Consider the following 15,343-nt stretch of genomic DNA (forward strand, 5'->3'; position numbering starts at 1 on the left):
TAAAAAGTTTTACATCGTCAGCATATAATAAAACGTTTGAAAACTTAACAGCAGATGATATGTCATTAATAAATAACAAGAACAGAATTGGACCAAGATGGCTACGTTGAGGAACACCTGAAGGAACATTAATTATGTCGGAAAGAGTATCGTTAAATATAACTTGTTGAACTCTATTACTAAAACAAGAAGCAACCTATTTTAGATATATTGGTTGAAAACCAAGAAGATCAAGTTTATTCAAAAGAATTGAGTGGTTTACTTTATCAAAAGCTTTACTAAAATCTGTGTATATAACATCAGTATTCTTATTCTCCCTAAAACCCGTTGATACATGTGATACAAATTCAAGCAAATTAGTTATTATAGATATCTCTTTACGAAAACCGTGCTGAGACCAAGAAATTAGTGGAGAGATCCGGAAGGTTATGTCGTCTGTTACAATTGCTTCAAAAAGTTTAGGTATTGCAGACAACTTTGCTATTCCCCTATAGTTTTCAATTGATGACCTAAATCCACTCTTACGCAAAGGAATTATAAATAACTTTTTCCATATGGATGGAAATAAGCCTTGCATAAGAGATGAATTAAATAGTTTTGTTAGGGGTTGGTATATATATTTGGCACATTTCTTAAGAAAGCACGATTGAATCATATCTGGGCCGTAGTTGTATGATTGTTCTAATATATTTAACTGATATAAGACGTCTGCTTCGGAAATGGTAGGTGCATTAATGACAGAAATCGCACATAGCTTGTGCTGATGCGGAACATTTTTTGGAGATTTTTGAGAGTAATTGGACCTAAAGACTTCAGCGAACATATTAGAAATGGTGTGATTGTCACTGGACATACTAGACTTATATTTCAKAGCAGACGGAAAATTAGAAATCCTGCGTTTGGAGTTGACGAAACTATAGAACAATTTTGGATTACGTATAATATTATTTTTGACTTTATTTAAATAATTATTATAGTTCAGCAAATTGTCGGCGTTTAGAATATTTTGAGTAGTTCAAACCTGAAGGGAAACTACCCAATATGCATCGGTTCACGCCAATTGCCTAATCTTTTCAGGTTTGACGAAGAAAACTCTCGATTTTTCGAGAATTCTAAACTGACCAAATACCTTTATAATGAATCATCTAAAATTTCCTGAATTACTTCATACAAATCGAATAACCAGATAACTTCGACAGAAATCAAAAGTAACTACTTTTGAGAGCGTAAGAATAAAAGTATTTTCCAAATTAGGTAGTTGTATAGTTACGAAATCCATTCTAATTACTTCTTTCTCTCAAAATAATAGATAGGCGGGCCTAATCTCGAGCATTTTACAGTAAATGTTACCGCCATAAAGACGTATGCTTTGTGGCCAATTTCTTAAAAATGACGCATAAAGTATCGCACATTCCAACAAAGTCATAAAATAAGCTAAAGTGAAATAACGACACATTGGAGCAAAAATACATCGCTCATTAAGTGCGCACCCAGAATATGTACGCAGAATGCGGAAAAAATAAACCGGCGAACCTTAAGCAAATGCCTTCGGCAAATATTGCCACACAAAGTAAACAATTAAACAACCAACAAACCATACAAATACTAAACAAACGCGGCACCAACAAATATTTTTAGGTAAATTTTTCGTAAATGTAACTGTTGCTATCGAAACTGTCAGCTGCGCTGCTTCTCAGCCCCAAAACGGCAGCCACATTTCCGAGACTTTAGACGAAGCTTTGCTTTCCGAGTAGAAAATGAAAGCCTTTAAAGGAAAGGCATTTACAGATGGCATGTGCCGCCTTGGAAATTTCAGCCGAAGTAACTAGGAAAATATTGCCGACTAATAGGTGCAGCAATTAGCAAGCAGCATCATACAAATGTAGGTTAATGAGCAGAAACGGGAGCAGTTAGGACGTGGACTTGAGTACACAATGTAAGTGCAGGCGTACAAAGAAAATATGTTCTGTACTAAATTTCGCTTAATTACCGCTGTACAAGGTACATATTTACTTGTGCGAAAGCGCTATACGCGGAAACATGAACATCCTCACTCATGCGTACACAGCATAAAGAAACGTTAAGCATGACAAACACAAGCTTGCAAGCACACATATGCTTGTTTGAAAAGCGGCCCTCGGAACTTTTCCCTTAACATAGCACATAGCGCGGAACATAGCACTCAAAAGTGTTGCATCGAACACTTGCAACCTCAAACACAAAGCGTTTACACAAAGTGCTACAGCCACGGCATTCTATAAAATTTCATTGGCATTCTCGCCCGACCGTTATTAACGCATTGTTGTCAACGCGAAAACTACAAGTGGCATTACCAACTAACAATAAACTCACGCGCACCAACAAAATGCATAAGAATATAAATTGTGTAGCGCAACAATATGGTGCACTCGTGCGTATACGCAACATTTGAGTGTTCACAACAAAGACGGCTCATATTCATTATAGTTTGTGTACAGACTTGCAGAGTGGTTTATGAAGTGGCGTGTTTCCGAAATATTGAAGAATTTAGTAAAGAAATAAATATCTAAGTATTTTGTTTGTTTGTTTGATAGCAACCAAAATCAATATATACACAAACATATTACAAATTGTCCTAAACAATTTATACTAATTTGCTAATACTCATTCTACACAATATGCGAACAGCAAAGGGTAATAATAATAAGAGCTGGAAAGTATATGTGGTAAAAGCCAAAAGTTTCTTCCTGCTAGTTGACTCCAACTACTTATTATTTTCCTTTAAAATATAAAATTACATAAAAATTACTCATACGACCTGTATGACCATCTGCCAAGGTCACTACTTAGTCTCACAAGCTTACTTAGTTGATTTTACTCAGCATTTCCATTTGTCAGTTTTATCACAACGAAGTCTTACTCTTAGTTAATCAGTGGAAAATATAATATATTGCCACAACTCCTATTAAGTCTGGAAAAACGGCTAATAAATAAGCTAGTACGAAATAATGGGAAATTCCTTGTAAACCCACAAATTCCCCGGGTAAACTAAATTTTAGAAAAATGTATTTTGGTAAATTGGAAGGACTGTCCTTAATTTCTATGTCAAATATTAGCGCTATCCATCAACTAGTTTGATTACAGCAGCTGCTTAAATCGATACATCTCAGTAGTGCGCTTTCGCGATTTTTACACCCTCTAAAATATCGATTTCTCTAAAATTTCTTTTTCTTTTTCAATCAAATTTCGTTTACGAAATCATTGCAAAAGTTTGCAATGGCTTACGATAATTCGGTTTTATCAAACACAAAAGTAAAACATGCCTCGTCATGGACCTCCTCAACTCTTGAAATTATTAAAAAAGAGATTTTATCATCACTTCATATCCTTCATATCCTGAAAGTGATGATAAAATCAGGCAAGTGCTAGAGAGATGGCAATAGAACTCGGGAATCCCTTTGAATAATTTTAGTGGATATTTTTTTATTTTTCTTTCGACTTTTGCTAGTTCTCCGAACTGAAATTGCCGCCTCTTGGAAGCTGTTTTCAGTCGATCGAAGAGAAAATTCGCTTAAGATGCTGAAAGCCATCCCAAAATGAATTGAATGAATTTACAAATTGGAGATACTCTACTGTAGTTTTTAGATCATTAATTTTTAAAAAAAAAACTGATATTTTGACATGAGATTTTTTGATTGAAAATTAGCGTTTTTTTTTTTTTTTTTTTTTTTTTTTTTTTTTTTTTTTATTTTAATTTTTTTTTGATATAAAATGAAAAATAAACATTAATACAAAACACATACTTTAGGGACATAAAAACTAAGTTCTTTAAAATAAATTTTTTGATAATTTTTCACATAAAATTTGAGGTTATGTGAAAAAGGTGTATGAACAAAAGTTATGGATTTAATACCTACAACCATTCCCATAAATTTTTTTCAATAGCACTTGTAGTTTCGCCGATAAATCGCTTTTAACCATTGAAACTCAACCATCACCTCCGCCTCACATAGCAAGTCAATTTTCCCATTCTTTTACTTTGTAGCCTTGGCACCGAAGAAGTTGTTTTACTCACTTTCCTATGTATTATTAATTTGTTAGCAAAGATATGAACATGCTTCCAATGTATTCGTGATAAAATGATAATAACTGACTCAAACATGAGAAAAACTCTGAAACGTGTACTTTAAACTTAAACTATCGATTTTTCGAAATTTCGTTGCACGTAGTAGATAGATATAATTTAAGTATTAATTTAAGATATGCAAATTTTTTCTCTATCAACTTATAATTTATGTTTTTTTTTTTTTTGCTTTTATTTGATCGCAGTTACAACACTATATTTTGATTTAAGTGGTGAGCATGATTAAGGAGGTTGTATTATGGAATATATTTTGACGTAATAAATGTCAATTCTGATGCTATCAGAGTCTTAAAGAATTTCTAATCATTATTTAAAAAATTATTCAATAAAGCAATTTTAAGTAAACACTTACTTCTGTCGCAAAACAAATAAATTATTCAGTAGTGAATTGCTGAGAATGCCTGAAAGATAAGAGATTAAGAGCAGTGATTAATAAAATGTAAATCAATTACAGTTGCTTGATCTTTAAACTGAGCAGTTCGGATACACTGTAGAGAAATCGATAATTCTTATTTAAAATAGCCATAAAATAGTTTAAATATAGAGACAGGCTTGTAATGCTTTTGAAATATTGCCAAAATACAATGTGCAATGCAAAATTTCAAAAATATCCATTCGATTGCTTGAGAACTATTCTAACGTTAGCAACGTGGCCGATTACCTAACCGACAGCACTAAAAAATCATTTAAAATAATTTGAGAATTAGGCACGATTAACTTTGAACAAATTAACAAAAACACCGCACTTGACTGCCTAAACTAATTACTTTAAATTTACCACCGATTTTACATACAATGTTGTCCTCCAAGTAAGACACACCGACGCAACAAAGCCCTATTTCAAAAAAAACGTGCACATTTCAGTATTTAGAGGATTGCGAAAGTGATTATCAAGTGATTTTAATTAATTTATTTTATTATGTTTGAGCTTAAAAAGTGATAAGCAGGCCATAACTCACACGAAATTCGAGAGCAGCCGCTCGCCTTTATTAAAGTGCAATTCCCATGCAGCGAGCAAAAGTATATAAGAATTCAGCGCGCATATAGTACACACGATTACATAACAAGACATACTCGAGCAAAATACACAGCATAACTGAAAAAGTGAAAGGAACATTGCACATAATGATGCGGGTGCTGGTACATAAAAGAATGCTTCAGTTTAATTAGATACAAAGCCAAATAATCACAGGCGCTTACGCCGACACAACACACACATAGTCATGCGCGCATGAATGAGCCTTACGCATCATTATCTTCAGTGTGCGCTGAACTTTATGAGGGGAAATGAAAAAAGGTGCTTAAATAAGGTGAAGGTGAAATCGGCAACCGAAATGGTCGTGCATACAGACACTTATACACCTGCAGATAATGAGAAATTCTCGACGATAATATTCTCTACCTTCTAGCTCCCATTTTTGCCTGATCCTGTATGTTGTCAAATACGAGGGCAAATACGAGGACAGCAGTGAAGCTAATGTATTTCATAGTGACTGTGAAGGCATCAACGCTTCAACGGAAGGTATGTTGTTATTTTCATTTCATCAAAAGCGGCAGACAGACTTATATATGACTCATACCAAATGCATTTCGCACCCGGTGAGAAAAATTTGCTAACGCATGAAACAAATTACTTTTTTCCAGCTTTTTTCCTAGTTTGTATCTTACATCAGCTTAAAACCGCATGGCTAGCGGCAATTGTGGCACACATACTCATACATATGTGTGCAAAAAGTCGCATTTCAGCGCCATCCAAGGTAAAGACAGCACAATATTAGATATCGTTTGCCTTGAAAGCTTTTTTGCACGTATGGGAGCTGGAATTCTCTTTCAGATTTCGCCTTAGTCGCCGACATATTAAGCGTATTTGTTATTCTCAACATTCCAGCTTGTTGCATGCGCAATGACTTCTAGCTGTAGGTCATGTCCGCACACTGTGCTCTGTAAAAGTGACAAGAATCTGAGTAATAACGCAGTTATTTTGTAATCCTATTCGATTCACACCAACTAGTTATGTGTTAATTTATTGTGTCGGTGCAGATATAGGAGGGCGCTAGTGCAGTTAACCTTGTCGGAAATCGTTCAGCTGCACAAGTCGAATGTACGTATAGGACAAGGTGTCCACAATCTACACAAGCCTCATAAATATATACATTAAATTGTTTTGTAATCTGGAGCTTTTGTAAACGTTTTAAGATTTTTTAAAGTACACTGAGTATATACTATCTTTTATGAACATTTTTTCTTTCTCTCTCCATCACTGAATACTCAATATGTCAGCTCCGTATTTAATTTAAGGTTGACTATCCTAAACTCTTATTAATAAATTAATTGCAATTAAAGTAAAAATAATAAGTTCATGAAACCTCGACAAAAAAATTTATGAATTCAATCAGAAAGGCTTGTTTCTACTTTACGGACAGATTCATTTTTGAATTTAACCCCCAAAGAGCAAGTCTTTATTATTAATTATAAAATGCAATTACTGCAAAAGTAATTAATTTTTTCCTTTTCCATAATGGTATATAACAGTTTTCAGACAAGCTTATCTGATTCTAAAACAACCGTTGTCCCTTTAACAAAGCGAATATCTCTTCCAGGCTTGAGGCTTCTAACACTTGGTGGCAGGGAGTTGAGTTTGCCAAAAGAGGTAAAATTCCTAGGTCTTACATTAAACTCACCCCTTCGGTGAAATAGGTATGTGGAATTAGCGTTGTCCAGAGCCACCAATTCACTCATGAAATACAAACGCCTAATCGGTAAATCCTGGGACTGCAAGGTATCAGCAGGAGCGGTTGCTGGGGCATCGAGGACAACGCAGTCTTCGGTAGGCCTTCAACTATCGAAGCTGCAAATGCTCTGCTGTGTCTGCGCTTCAGAGGCAATGTACACTTGCCCAACCGCATCAGTTGAAGTCATGCTGAAGCTAACGCCGCTGCATCTACCAATCAAACATGAAGCATACCATACTGCTCATGGCAGCAGAGAGTTTTGGCAAAGGAAAGATATTGTCGTCTCAACAAATGAAGGGCATAGAAGAAGGCACAATACTGGCCCTTTTTCCAAGACACGTTACGAAGAGGTTACACTTCACAAAGAAGTTTAAAGTTACTCTCGACAGTAAGGCGGCGTGGCGTGATTCTACGCTCCACCTACTTCTGAGAGGCAGCATTACCCAATAGTATACTGACGGCTCGAAAACACCGAAAAGCATTAAAGCAGTCAGTGCAGGACCGCATACAAATCTATTCATATCAATGAGATGTTTACCGAGTATTTTCAACCAGAAGTCTTTGCAGTGTACAGCAATCAACCTCCAACGCTATTATCGCAAACAACATATCGCCATACCCAGCGATAGTCAAGCGCCACTAAAAGCGATCTCAGCTTATGAAGTCAAATTGCTATTCGTCGAGGTACATGTACACGTAATCTGGGAGGTGGGGCATAAAGGGGTAGCCGGCAATGAGCAACGGCTTCCAGATTGATGGGACCAAAACCATGCAATACGGCAGGGTCCCACACCATAAAGAAGGAGTTGCTCCGCTCGGGGGAGAGAGTTGAGAGAGAACAGCACTGGCAGCAGGAATGCGCCATGCCAAGTGAATGTTGGGAGGTTACACCCTAACAAGGTTTAGAGATATGACTGGTCTCTCCCAAGACAAATTCCGTCTTCTTGTCGCGCTCAAGAAACACTTGTCCGACGTGGGCATAATCTCTTATGCAAACTTCCAACTTTGAGACATGGATCCGGAAACTCCAGAACACCTGATTCTAGATTGCCCAACAGTTTGTAGAAGCAGGACAAAGGCCTTTGAATCCATCTATGTGGACAGGGATAACATCACCTCCATCGGGCACAGCTCCTTATGATTCAGTGTGCTGGACTTTTGTGACCATATGTGATATAAGATAGGGCACAATAGACCATAGGACGCAGTGCAAAACCTCAATTGCTTTCTATCTATCTATGATTCGGTAAGAGGTAATACAAGTTTTATATTCCAAAAAATACTGACCCGAGTTTATAACATCTGCCATACAACTTCACCGACAAACTTTATACAATGAGAGGCAACCGTAGATGTAGCCCATATTTTTACTTTTTTTGCGACCTTATAGACCATAATAAATAATGACTTTTCAATAATGTTAATTTCGAAAACAAATTATCGATCTGGATGCCAACTTGGAAAAACGAAAACATTTTTTTAATAAAGACTCAAGCTCTCAAAGATATCCATTTGGTCTATTTCGCAAAACAAAAAAATGGATTTATAGTTGTGCAATATATTACTGTGGTAATAGCGAATATATTCAAGCAATATAAATCACCCAATATTGCCAAAAACTTAATATTGATTTCGTTTTAATTTTAAGATAAAGTAGGCAAGCCGCACCGATGTTAACCACCTGGCATAAATATGACCAACAATCACATTCTAATTACAGCTATTTCAACAACGTTAATAACAGGCAGCATACAATTGCAAATAGCGGACGCTAAAGTCGACTATGCGATTTAATATAATCAAATCCAGCTGTAAACCGAATGTCAATAAATACGGAATTATGGCGTAGGTGCTGTACTATTGGTCGCTAAATCAAATGGTTTCAGAATTTATTGCGCAATTATTTGCGAATGTGCTAAATCAACAGCGGTAAATATTTGAAGTCGAAGAGAATATATTTGGGGGTGTTTTAATACGTGATAATCTGACGGAAGTTGGCATTTTAACACACGCGTACAAATAAAGAATAATATTTATGCAAACACAATATATCAATTGAATGGCAGCATTTTACTAACAGATTATATCTAGTAACTAATTGATAGAATACAGCTCTGAATTGACATACCTTTATTAAGGTGTTATATACAAATAGAAATTTCATAAAAATCGATTTTTTTTTTTTTTTTTGTGTTATATTTGCTTAATGTACATATGTTTAAGAATATACACAGAAATCCAAACTTTAATGGTGTTTCAAAGCCATAATTAGTCGAATATTTTCCCTCATCGATAAATACTTTTTTAAAAATAATATAGAGACGATATTTGGTCAAAAATCGATTTTTTTAGAAACTGGTATTTTGTCAAAACATGTTATTTTGCTTATTTCTCGAAATCTATTTGTTTTTTTCTACTAGATAGAAGATATTGTGCTTACCACAAAACGTCTTTTTTGAGAGGAGCTTCCGGATATCAGCTGTAGCACCTTTCCAAATAAATATTTTTACTAATACTAAGCCTTAAAATACAGTTAAAAGAAACAATAATGTGTGCACAAATATTTGGATCAATAAGTTTTCTCAGAGAAAATTCTGAAAAATTCGTTTTTTCGGCAAACTATATATAACCTTTTAAGATGTCCATAAACAAGCTTCTTATATTTTTCAATTGAAACCGTGCATGATTTTACTTTTCTGGTACTATATATTCAAAACAAATAAACTTAGAAATTTAAAAGAATGATTCTAAACCAAAAAATATTTTACTAACTTCTTCATATAAACATTTCTTTAAAAGTTATACCCGGTAACAGTTTTGCCTCAAATGTACTGCCTTAGGCAGTACACCGTATCGTATGAGCAACAATGAATGTAAATATAAATCACTAGTATAAAGGCGCAGTACTTTTGATGTAAAAATTTTATTTTACCGCGGATAACTTGTAAAGGAATTTTTTATGGAAAAAATCACCCTGAAATTTTTGGTGGAGCGGAAAGTTTTGTGCCAGACTTTTGTATAGAATATCACATTTTCAAAGTTGTGGATTTAGATGCTTAATACAACATCCCATGTTATACAAAATATCAAAAAATCCCACATTAAATTTGTGGGAAAACAAATATGATGTAGGAACTGTTTCAATTGCAAATAATAAATATAGTTTAAAAAACTAAAAACCATGCTTTTAAAGCAAATCAAACTGAAAAGTGAAAAATAATTCTTTGTATAAACTAAAAATAATACTGAAGGAAGAATGCCTGCATTATTGTAAAAATAGCGTGGAATGCTATATATTAATGTTTTTTTTTTTTTTTTTTTTTTTTTTTTTTTTTTTTTTTTTTTTTTTTTTTTTTTTTTTTTTTTTTTTTTTTTTTTTTTTTTTCAGTCCCGTCAAGAAATTTCCTTCCAAATACCCTAAAAAAATTCGCTGTAAATTTTAGCCCCTAATATTAGCATTAAGAACTGAACCAAGGCCTGTAAAAACTTTCCATAGAAAACGAACTACAATCGTGAGTTTTTATCTTTTACCCGATTTTTCTAAGAATTTCGCATTTTTTGTATATATCTCGTAATGGAGCTATATAAAAAATGTATGTACATCCTTACTTAGAAATCTGAATATCTCAAGAAGTATTAATGATTGCGATTTTGACCTCGGATCTTTTTTATAGCAAAATAAATTTCCAATAAATTTGTCATTTGAATTTTTTCTATAGCTCTTTCGTAGAGTAACAATTCTGAGAAATATGCGTCTAAAGTCAAAACGATGCCATAAAATACCTTTGATCTGTAGGAATTTAAAGATAAAAACTCACGAATGTAGTGTATTTTCTATGGAAATGCCACATAAAAACTCACGATTGTAGTGTATTTTCTGTGGAAAATTTTTACAGGCCTTGGTCGAGTTCTTAATGTTAATATTAAGAACTAAAATTTTCAGAGGAATTTTTTTTTAGAGTATTTCCAAGAAAATTTTGTGACGGCACTGAAAAAAATTAATAGCTCAAAAACACAAAACACCCTACTATATATATATGAAAAATATGTCACAAAACACCCCACGCAATATTATGTAGGTAGAAAATTTCTTGGTGTATTTTAAATTTTTACGAATTCTTATTTTATATTGTAAGAATATATTTTTTCTTTTATGAGATTTACCAATATTGTGAAATATAAACGAATATAACTAAAATCGTATTCTACGCCATTAGATTTTTGAAAAGCTCACATCGACGTGACAGCCTAAGTTTAAAAAAAAAAAAAGAGTTTCTATTGCAGTTGCTTTTCGGAGGCGTTTTGAAATCTAGTATCTGAATTTTTTTTTAATACAAAAATTCTATCATAAGTATTAATTTTTTCTATTAATTAAAAGTCACATGTTTTGCATTATTTGATACTATTTTTTCTGTTGCGCGGTTATCTACAAAAATAAAGTATACTTTCTTTAAGGATATAGCTACATTTCAGTATTTACAAAAGCTATTCAAATGTCACCAAAAATAGTCTTATATAGATATAATATTACAATCCGTACAACATAAGTAATAAAGATGATCCGGTGAAGTTTGCATATAGTTAGAGTGTTGTCATTTACCAGAAATATAACTTCCAACCCGATATGCGTAAACGGAATGGCTATAAAGTGGAAAATGTTTAGTAGGCGTATTGAGGAGTACTTAGATAATAAATTCTTTTTATAAAACATGAAAATTTAAATTGTAAATATTTATTTGAAATAAAACAATGTACGATATTAAAACTGTGTATAAGAATCTGTAATACCAACGAAAATAATTTTAAATATTATAGTTTTAGGCAGAAGGTTTAAAATAAAATTAAATTTTGAACAATATTTTCGTATATATGGTAATTTACAAAGTAACGGCATTTCAAAATTTATTATTCGTCTTCTTAATTGGCGTGGAAACCGTTTAGAACAGCGCGTAAGTTGCTACTTCCTTTTTACTCCAACTTATAAATCAACAAATTACTTCAGAGGTATTAAATCTCACACCTATGATGACACAAGAGAACTCTTTAGAAGTCTGGGTAAAAAATTTATAATCTACAAGTCACCGCCCACATTCCAGTGAAAAGTCGTACCTCGACCGGTATCGACCAAACTTGATATATAATTTTTGATATTCCTATGTTAAGGTGCGCAAATAAACGAAATCGGTCTACGACCACGCTTACTTTCCCAAATAATCCAAATTTCAATTCCATTTGATTCTTTCACTTTCCAGTTCGCAACCAATGAATGTACCGATATAGAATTTGGTCCTAATAGTGCTCTTAATGTAAGCCACTTTATGAGTAAAAATGTTTCAAGTAGGAGCAAAAGTATTCCCGTCTCCAAACACTGAATACGTGGATAAAAGTTCAAATTGCGAAAATATCCGTTATTATGTGAGATATATTATAGAAATTCGAAGATAATTCTTTTCTAATAATTATATGTCAATAATTTATAAGAGCCCATATATGTATATAATAGAAAGATTTTCGAACATCTCATTGACTTAACCGCATCGGCAAATGTGTGAGTTATTTTAAGAAAAATGAGGAATAGGAATACCAATAAAGGTAACCTTGGTAACTAAATTGGATAAAATCTGAAAAAAATGAGCATTGTGCCAAAAGAGGTGTACTTTAACGCAGAATATGGATCATGCATTGTATCTTTGGAAGATTCCTCCTTCGAAAACAAAATAAAACTATCTTGGCCCTTTCGTACTGCTTTTATTTCCGATTATCCTTTAATTACTATTAAAATATTTTCATTAAAAAATCATTAAAATTGTCCTTGTTTTACATTTTTATTATTGAAAAAAGCATGTATTTAAATGTATTATATTTCATTTAAACATTAATTATTTTTTTTTTTTTTTTTTTTTTTTTTTTTTTTTAATTWTTTTTTTTTTTTTTTTATTCTAAACTGGCTCTTACATATTTGGAGAATATTATCGAATTTGCCACACTGTGCATTATGGTCTTATGTTCACTAAAAATGCGTTCACAAGTATGCAAGTCGCGCAGTTTTCATGTACAAAAATGCAATCATTTTTATCGGCACAAATACATCGTCAAGTACAGCGAGCTAATAATGCGAAAACCCGAAGGAAAAACACTCCAAACAACAATATAAAAGGAGCGATATTGGGAATATTTGTTTTATTCAAAAAAGGTGAAAACGTGTTTGTTAAGCAATTCCACATTGTTTACATTTTCATTATTACTATTTCGACATGTTTTTCGTAGAAAATGAAAAAAACCTGTAACACTGCAATAATGTACGAGCCGAAACAACGACGAAGATAAAAGAGTTCACAGCTATCCGAAGCCTGCACCTTTGCGCGGCTATTTGTTGTTGATTTTACCTATTCACATATATACATATGTATGTATGTATGTATGTTTTTTTTATATCTGCCAGTAAATGCTGTTAATGCCTTTTAATGGAAAAATAAAAGGCCGCTTACACAAATATGAATAAAAATCGCGGAGCAAACGCCGAACAGCAACACTACTATTTACCATTTAGTAACCACATAAATACATGCATTTACAAATTTTTCTATACACACTGCAGAAGGGCGGAGTTGCGAGCTGCCTGCTGTAGGAAAATTATATTTAATGATATTTGCGCAGAGATTGTTTTTGCCGCAATCGCTCGCTCCGATGCTTATCAACCGCAGCTGTCTTAAACATGTCCAACAACAGCAACAACTAAATCACACACATACACACGCAGAAACTTTTGTCGCTCTTTATCGCTGTCAATCAAAATTGATTGAATTTTTTTGCGGCCTTTTCTCCGTTTTTTTTTATTTGTGGCTCCCGAAAATTTATGTTTTCCTTCGTGCCACTAAATTACATTTTTTGTGCTGAGATAAACATAACACGGTGACGTCACGTTACTGGGACCACAAGCCGTAATGAAAATGTGGCGATAAATATTTTCGAAATTTATGTACTCCCAAGTGGCGCATCGAGGAAATAAGGTTACAAAAATGAGGTTTACTAGTTGGCTTTGTTTTCCACCATTTCTCATTCACAGAGTGCTGCTGTTAGGGGGGAGGGGGGTGGTTGGGTATAACTGATACAATAAATTTTCCGTGCCTCTTTAAACAACTTGTTGAATCAAAGCATTTAGATTTAGCTACTAGATTATGGTGAATATTTGATAGATACATAAAGGAATTATTTAATATTAGAAAATTTTATTGTTTTGGCAAATATATCAGAAGCTAAATACTGAAAGCTACAAATGCTACGATAAGTTTTAAATTATCGGAACATAAAATTTGAAATATGATATTGTAAATAGCTAAAAAAATATCGATATTTAATATTCAGGCAAAGAGAAATTATTGTCTAAAAAGTTGGTGTTTAATAAGTTCTTTATGATGATATATTAAATAAATCAAACAAAAAAACCAAAAGTCAACAGCTGGAAGAATCCGGGTGTAATGCAACTGAGGTATAGTACTGTAACTCTAAACGGCTCTGCAAGCCAACTTGCGGTTAAGTAACCAGTTAGTTATCCGACACCGCTACCCGATAATTTTGTTAAAGTTTCTAAGAGTTCTTTAAGGTCAAATTATCAATTCCAACCGAAATTCTTGTGTACGTGTATGTGTTCACTCTCGCAAAGGCCTTCCCTTATATTTACTACGTCAGTCGGGACGATTTTCTTGTCAGCTGACCATCATTGTTTTTACTAAAAAGAGATAGCTACGACTTCTAATGCTTACCTGTGTAAGAATGAAGTAGCTGACTTCTTTAGTACTTCCAGCACTGACAGTCAAATGAAGAGTAAAAGAGTCCGCTACATTACTACTGTACACTAGAATAAATTCTGAAATTTTTGGAAAAAACTATTTTAAACTCGTCCATTGCGACGCTTTTTCCAATTAACCCTCGGAAACAAGAAAAACAAGTAAGGAAGGGCTAAGTTCGGGTGTCACCGAACATTTTATACTCCCGCATGATAAAGTGATAATCGAGATTTCATTATCCGTCATTTACATATTTTTTTATTTTGCTGTAAATTAATTAGATTAGATCAATTTGTGTACTTTGAGTATTGAATTGTAATTTCATTTATTTTAATTGCATTGAAAAGTTATAGTCCGATCACAACAATTTTTCCACAAGGGATACCTCAGCTCAAATCCCGTATTTGTGTAAAGTTTTATTCCGCTATCGTCATTGGTTCCTAATGTATATTTTATAGAGAGGCGGCATCAGATGGAATTCAAAATAGCGTTATATTGGAAGAAGGTGTGGTTGTGAACCGATTTCACCCATATTTCGTACATGTCATCAGGGCGTTAAGAAAATATTACATACCGATACCGATTTTATTGAAATCGGTCGAGTAGTTCCTGAGATATGGTTTTTGGTCCATAAGTGGGCGTCGCCACGCCCATTTTCAATTTTTAAAAAAAGCCTGGGTGCAGCTTCCTTCTGCCATTTC

General features: G+C 33.5%; 1 protein-coding gene across 2 annotated transcripts in view; it reads right to left on the reverse strand.

The window, feature by feature from the left end:
- The window catches only part of LOC108973673 (sex peptide receptor-like), a gene marked incomplete at its 3' end in the record, with an annotated part of 110,952 nt that overhangs the window by 78,188 nt on the left and 17,421 nt on the right, over window positions 1-15,343 (reverse strand). The window contains 1 exon segment of one of the 2 annotated variants that reach the window (XM_018941077.1): window positions 4,476-4,524. 2 annotated transcript variants of the gene reach the window in all.

This window comes from Bactrocera latifrons, unplaced genomic scaffold, assembly GCF_001853355.1.
Source record: "Bactrocera latifrons isolate USDA-ARS-PBARC rearing strain unplaced genomic scaffold, ASM185335v1 scaffold_5, whole genome shotgun sequence".
In the NCBI taxonomy this organism is placed as follows: Eukaryota; Metazoa; Arthropoda; class Insecta; order Diptera; family Tephritidae; genus Bactrocera; species Bactrocera latifrons.